This window comes from Dermacentor andersoni, chromosome 3 (genome assembly GCF_023375885.2).
Source record: "Dermacentor andersoni chromosome 3, qqDerAnde1_hic_scaffold, whole genome shotgun sequence".
NCBI classification, from domain to species: Eukaryota; Metazoa; Arthropoda; class Arachnida; order Ixodida; family Ixodidae; genus Dermacentor; species Dermacentor andersoni.
In genome coordinates, this window is record NC_092816.1 from 194662902 (window position 1) to 194670430 (window position 7529).

At 40.9% G+C, this 7529-nt stretch overlaps 1 long non-coding RNA gene across 1 annotated transcript; it reads left to right on the top strand.

Annotated features, from left to right (window-relative positions):
* Nucleotides 1-1296: 1296 nt before the first annotated feature.
* On the top strand, nucleotides 1297-7176 carry LOC129382928 (uncharacterized). The gene is made up of 3 exons (XR_008610905.2): nucleotides 1297-1784; nucleotides 2896-3032; nucleotides 6879-7176. It is a non-coding gene; the product is annotated as an uncharacterized lncRNA (long non-coding RNA).
* Nucleotides 7177-7529: the final 353 nt, after the last annotated feature.

The following is a 7529-nucleotide window of genomic DNA, read 5'->3' on the forward strand; positions in this document are numbered from 1 at the left end:
GAATGTAACCTATCCGGATACTCCTTGCGACTTAGCTCACGACACACACCAAAAGCAAGGACCAATTACGGGAAACAAACCTTTCTCTATCAGTCCACAAAAATAATGAACAGTTTCAGTGCATCTGTATCCTTAAACAGTTCTTTACAGACATTTAAAGAAAGAATAAAAGATTGGTTAGATAGGGAAGACATATACTTTAAAATTGAATGAATGCGTGTAATAACATGAAAAATGTTTCTGCCATGAATTACATATTTTTTCTTTTCAGTATTCACACATTTCATTTAATATCTATTGTTGGGTTTTGTATTAACACAAATATGTTTGCATCCACGTATTGTTCCCAGTGTTTTACTACTTTTGGCACACAATTATGATGTTTTTCTTGTTTTTTTTGCGCATGTTGTTGCTCTATATTGCTCCATAAATAAGCTGACGTTTATTTCATGTATAATTGTACAATTTTAGCATACCATTAGCATCTCAAATACTTACTTGCACTTAGCCGTTGTTGTACATTGTACCATATATTTGTAGAATCGAATGACCATGAACATTGCTACCATGAATTTTTACAGTAACCAACGCTGTTGTAACGCGCAAAATTGTGCATATGTGTGTGACCTGCTGTCAAACCTGTCGTTCGCGGGGGCTGAGACCTTTGTCAGGCTATATGCCTTTAGTCTCAGTCTACCCTCGTTTGAATGAACGAGAAATAAAATTCAAATTCAAATTAAAAAAAAAACAAATTAAAAAAAAAATGTGGACAGAGTGTGCCCACTACTGAAAACTTCACGCGCTGTGTTCTCACCGTTTACTTCGCTTTGAAAACAGACGCGCGTACACCTATCTTGAAAGTGATCTGCGAAAAGAGCATAGTGCGGCATGAGCTGAGAGCTTCGTGAGCGCTGTGTTCGCGCCGCTTCGGTCGCGTTGAAGCGAGAGCTAGCACGAAGGTGAATTCACTCGCTGCTGCGGGTTCTATTTTGCAAGGTATCGTGCGGTACGCACTGACGGACGGATGGTTTTTATTTGTGGGTAAGTATAGAAATGCTTACGTTATAAAAAAAAAATCGCAGGGTTCGCGGATGTCGCAATAACAACCAACTCCGTCTTGATCGCCTCCTCCCCACCCCGGGAAAAGGGACACTACGCCTCTATCTCAGTTGAAGAAACGATGATGAAACGTTAACAACGACAAGAACGGCATTTTCTAAGGCGTTGTGTTATGGCCTCCGAGATTTGCGCGCGAAGCTGGAGAGCGCGAACCTGGGGGGCCATAATTGGCTGCTTAATAGCATAAAAAGACAAAAAGATAATACCAAACGACACAGTAAAAAATACAAAGAAAGGACTAATCTTAGCTATACTGTTTGCGGAAAATAAATAAAAAATTAGACAGCCGCAACACACGCCACTAAAGCCGCCACCGCCGGCATAACGCGGAACCAACAGTTGGCAACATTCATTCGCGCTTCATTGCTTCGTGCTTCGTCCGCTTCGTCTCCCCAACGAAAGCCGCCATCCCTTCGCGCCTGCCGTTTTGTCATAGTTTTGTTTTCTGCAAGTCCGTGCACGCAGCTCATCGGTAGATGCACGGGTGCACGGCGTCGCATTGCGACCTGCGGCATTTTCTCGTGTTCGCGCAATCGGTGTGCGACATGTCGCATGTGAAATATTTGATATAAGTGCCTCACGTCCAAGTCAAGCCGCCGTACGGGTGTATGGCTGTGTGCCCCGTTCTCGGAAGCGTCGACGGGCTTCCGGCATGCGGATTTCAGGTACGTGCAAATGCGTTTCGCCCTCCTATTGAGCTCCGGAGCAAAGCGTGCAATATTTCATGTGAAAGATGCAGTGCCCCTCATAATGGTGTGAATTTAGAGCGGCAAACGAGAACTGTGGCACTTAGCGCACACCGGGTCTGCTAAGTCAGCGTGGAAATTGTTTTACGTTACCGTAATATGTTGCTGTCAGTCTAATCTGCGGCTTGTGGACAGCTAGCCCATTGACTTTTGCTTGTGGCAGCGATAGGCATGTAAATGGAAGCGGTAATAATTTTCGAGAGCAGACAGTTGTTTCGCTCGATGTTTGGTCGTGTTCATGGCGTTATGAAGGCTAGATCGTGCGTGCTTAGTTCTAACTCCAAGAGGCGTAACGTTGGCGCTGTATGTGTTTGTTTTCCGTGCCGTGAGTACCAATTTCATGCTTTTGTTGCATGAGAGCGGTAGCTGCTACATGCCGCCTGGGCAGAATACAATAAAAGCAATTTCCTCACTTTCATACGTATACAATGTGACGTAACGAAATTTCCAGCGTTTTATTCGGAGCGTAAATATCCAGTATAGTTTAGTAGGAAACTAACATTCTATCTTAGCTTAGTAGGCGTGAAACACGTGAAACTCGCATTCCTTTTTGAATTTTTCGCCCAAACCGCACCGCCCGCAGATGCGTCATCGGGTATTTGACAGTAGCTTCGCTACGTGAGTTGTTTTATGCGCAAATATTGCCCCGTTAAGTATCCTGTTAATTTATGCCGACGCTCGTTCATCTTAAGTTTAAGCGATTACTATCCCGAGTACCGGACGATGCCAAACTTGTCGTGAGGTGTTGCAAACGCGGGAAATGCAAAGTCGCGTGGCTGCAAGTTCCTGTTTTTACGTTTCTTGCATTCAAAGCCAACAACCACAGTATCACTGATTTATTTCCATTTCTGCTGTACTTGATCAATCCAATCTGACAACTGTATTTGCTCTTTAATGTTCTCCATTTACTGCCAAAAAAGGCTTGAATTTTTTTCAGTATCCAAGTGACGAAATATTTCACTGACGGCCGTGTGTGAAACACGCAAGATGACAAAACTGACAGCAAAATGATGAGATGTTTCTTTTATAGAGTTTGGACTCGACTTTTGGTGAGGATGTCGATCGACCTTGGGCCTGGTGACAGCACACCCGACATGGCCAAAGTGCAGCCTATCAGTTGAGTGCCCCCGAATGGACCATCAACATCGGAAAATGAAGCAGAGCCAGGTAGGGGCAAGTTTTTACTTTGGAACAGAATACTGACAGCTGCCTCTTTATTTAAGAACTAAACAACGTATTTACAAACCAATCCTTTCTCTTTGTGCAGCCTACACAGAATTGTTTTTTGCTTGTTATACAGATCTTCAGGAAGCAGTTCTTTTGAACCCTTTTTGCATGCACAAATAAATAAGGAGGAGTGCACTTTCTGAAGAAATTGATGCACTGAAATGTGCGTTCGACACACACAGAGATGCAAAATAACCAACAACTTTAAAGCGGTAAAAAAAAACAGGTTTGAAAAATGTTCTAACATCCTAACCCGCCTTGGCATACGGAACTAAAAATAACGAGAGGTGCATGCAGAGAAGTGTTTGTAATTGTTTGCAAGATATAGATATTGTCTAAGAAATTGTTTAATTTACTCAGAGTTTCTTGGTGTCATGGCAGTGCAGTAAAAGCTCAAGATGATGTCCTGCTCCTAATAAAGCACATTTAGATTTTAAAGTTAAATTAAGGGCTTTCACATTCCAAAGTCACAACCTGAAGTTTTGGAAACCTGGCCTTCTTTAATGTACACCTGAATCTAAGTGCCCATACGCATTATTGCATTTTACCCCCACTGGAGGGTAGCTGCCATGGCCTACATTGAAGCTGTGACCAGCATGACTGAGCAGCATGGCATCATAGTAACTGGACTATAACACCAGGTCAGGATGGGAAATACTACTTAGAACTACCAACTTCTTGGCTCACAAGCACTTTGCACTAAGTTAAAGGAGTATGCAGTACTGACAGCGACCGCTTATGTGCCAATTTCTTTTTAGACTGTAGACTCCATTATTAGAGTGCAAAGCTTCAAGTAGTCAAAACCAGCCTAAATTACAGAACCAGCTCAAAACACGCATCATGTATAGATGAATTTGGACATGAAAATGGAGTCAATTCTGGTCGCCAAAAATGGAGGTGGCAGTCACACTATTTCATGCATTTTGCCTAAAACATAGTAAATAATAATTAATCAATTTCTGAAATATTGTTTTCAAAAAGTTTTTTTCAAGCATGAAAGGAGGAGCCAAATGGTGTTCAGGTGCACGAGTGGTTAGTTGCACGGCACTTCTTGCATGCATTCACAGGCTTCTTTCAAGCTTGAAAAGAAATTTGTATTGCACCTATTGAGCAGTAGAAAGCTGGATTGGGAATTTTTCAGGATGCTCTACAATTTTCACACTGACACTTTTGCTTTGAATATAATATTTGAGCAGTTAAATAATCGTTAATAACTAATTACCTAATTAGGAAAAACGCGAAAATTGGTTTCACTTGCTCAAAACGATGGCAAACGACATTACCTTGGTTCTGTCGAGCTACGTGGCACTTGTACATATTCAAAGCTTGCACAAGTCACACAGACCACCTGATACTTACAAGGCATATATAGAAGCGGCTAAGATGTGTGAGCCAGCCATGTGTAACGAATCATGAGAAAGAGCCATGTTTCTTTGACTTAAGGGCTTGTTAAGATTTACATGCTAGACACCTTGTATCAGTGTGTTCTAGGCCTGTTCGTAGTTTAGCTGCTACATAAACATTTCTCCACGTGTAAGCTCATATGCATCTTTCAAGTATATTGCCTAGTGTGTCCAAAATAAACCATTCTCGCACTTCCTTCATTATGTCTTCATCTGTTGCTGTGCTAAATTTTTAACATGCAACTGCACAAATTTTCATCTAGTTTTCATATTTCCTCGTTGTTTGATGGCTTTATTTCTGAACATGTTGCTTTCTTTAAACCCTGTTGCTCACAGCAGTACACAGCATTTCTGTCTAAAGTGGGATTTTTTTTCAGATTGACATTAATACACCTTGCCTGGGCAATGTAAGGAATTCTACATAACACGGCCCTGCAATAATGTTTTATATTGCATTCCAGCATCATGCAAAAGCTGCTTACTTACCAGATGAGAATATGTATAAATGTTGGGAATAACAACTGGAAGAAGCCAGCAGATAATGAGGCCAAGGAAAGCATACAGGAACATGTTTTAAGTTTTTTATATGAAGTATAGAAATAATAAATTCAAGGGAAATGAAAGTGGATGAAAAGACATCCACCTGTGGGTGGGGAACGGACCCATAACGTTCACATAACGCATGTGATATACTAACCACTGTGGTACTTCGGCCGCGTTCGAGCATCGACAATCTGAGGGGCCATTGTGGATGGTTGAATGCTGCCTTGGTAGCACAGTGGTTAGTGCATCGCATGCCTAATGCAAAGGCTGTAGGTTCGTTCTCCTCCCATGGCTGGTTGTTTTTTTTGACAATTTTAATTTCCCTTTATCATTTCTACATTTAAATAGAAAATAACAAATAAGTTTCCACGGGCCTTCCCTGGCATCTTCCAGCTGTGATTAAGAAAAATTTTGACCCTCAGTATCCTTTCTTCCCGTTTGCAAGAACAGGAGCTTCATTTTAAAAGTAATGAATTCACCTTGTACAGCATCTGAATGTGCTCTCAAATCTTATCACAGCATGTGTATTACTAAGTGAAGTTTTTGTTAAGATGATGATATAGCATGGGACCTAATTAGTAGCCTTTGTGTACAGAGATATGATTAGTCTAATAAATAGGAGGATCTTAAGAAGCACTTCTAACACCTCCTGAACTAGTTGAGAAAGTGTAGGTTAATCGAGTGGAGATTATATAGTAACCGAAGTTGAGTGATTCTGCATTCACGAGATATACTTCATGATACCTTTCCATTTATTTCTTCAGTTATTAAGAATCCCTTTTGCATTGTTGGACAAAACTACAGAATGCCAACATATTTTCTTGCATCCACTGGTAGCAAACATGTCAAAACTTGTTCTAGTTTCTGGATTGCCACTTTACCCGTAAACCCCCAAGTTAATTCCGGAAAAATGTACCAAATTTTCCAAATTTTTTATGTACTCGTTTTTTCGGTGTCATTCTCATTCTAATATATATTACTTCATTGGTCTCTGGTTAGAAATAACACAAAAACAAAAAGCTGCTCTTGAGGGCAGCTTTCCCTCAATGCCGACTGTAACTCATCTTTGACATTCAGAGCTGCATAACATTGGGCAGAGAAAATGCGACTCGTCATTGGCGATATTGGTACTACCTCCAGCCACTAGTACAGCTCGGGATCAAGGGTTAAAATTGGCGGCTTCGTTGCTGCCAAATTTTAATTCTGCAGCTGTTACACTTGCGTGTAGCGTGTGTATGTACGTGTGCATGCATCAAAATGACTTCATGCTAGAGCAAGGCAACTGTAGTACAGAGAGGCATCAGTAATCTTTATATATTTGCTTTGTTAAGATGCGCTAAGTTTATTTTTTGCAGTATAGACATAACCCTCTTTGGTCAAAGATGCCCTTGTGCTACTAAAACCTATCAATTAATTAGCTTCTTGCAGTAGCAGGTGCTTATTCTTTTTTTCAGGATCGGTGTGCCAGCTTTAATTTGTTTTTCTTGAACTGTGCGATTCCCATTCACAGGACGGCATGTCATCTGAGGGGTTCCTTTTTCAATCAAGAATGTTGAGGTTGTCTTTGTGAAACTCGATTTCTTGCCTCACACGAGCTTGTACAAACTGACCAAGCCGATAATTCTACCTGCTTATATATGAAATATGTTGCGGTTATGAACCCTCATAATTAATGACGCATACTACAAAATTTTATGTGTTAAAACAATTTCATGAAATGTTTCATCTTTTTTGCGTTCGTGTTTACTTTGCTCTTGTGTCCTGTCTGCGCGCCTCACCTCTTTTTTTTACATATTAAATATCGCCTAAACTGAACCATGCTTCTTTTACCACAATGCAGGGAGAAAAAGTTCCGGTAACACCATGCATTCAGTATGGTGGCCCAGACGTGTATGCAAGCAACCTCCTTCATGTTGACCAAGAACTACTCTTCAGTGTCTCGCAGACTTCCATGCAAAGCCCTCAACATTCTCGTCTCAGTGGAATGGCTGCTCATCTATCAGCGTGTCCAGCACCAAGACTGCCAGTTGTAAAGCTTCTGAACCCGTTTAAGAAAGCTTAGTGATTTTTTCATTTAGTTTTCACGGTTGGCCGTAGAATCTGACCATTTTTTATTTTTCTATCATTTTTACCTGGCACAATGCGGTGCAATAACTTTAAATCAGTGTAATATATTTAGGTGATTGCCGCTCTAATGCCTATCTGGTTTTGTTAGTGTTTAAGAAATTTGAATGTCTGATGAGGTAACATTTGAATTTGTTGTCGTTGCTCGTTTCAATGAGCTGCTAGGAAATAAGACGCAAAACTTACCACTCGCCAGTTGTAGCATTTTTTTTCATGACTACAGTATACACGTTTCAAAAGATGGAATGTGGGGAAGAAAGCCTCAAGAACATAATCATCCTAGGATTGTCATGTCCTTACAGCTCTGCAATGACTAATGCCTCATACATCTTGGGAGCACATTGGTCGCAATGCCTACAGGTATATT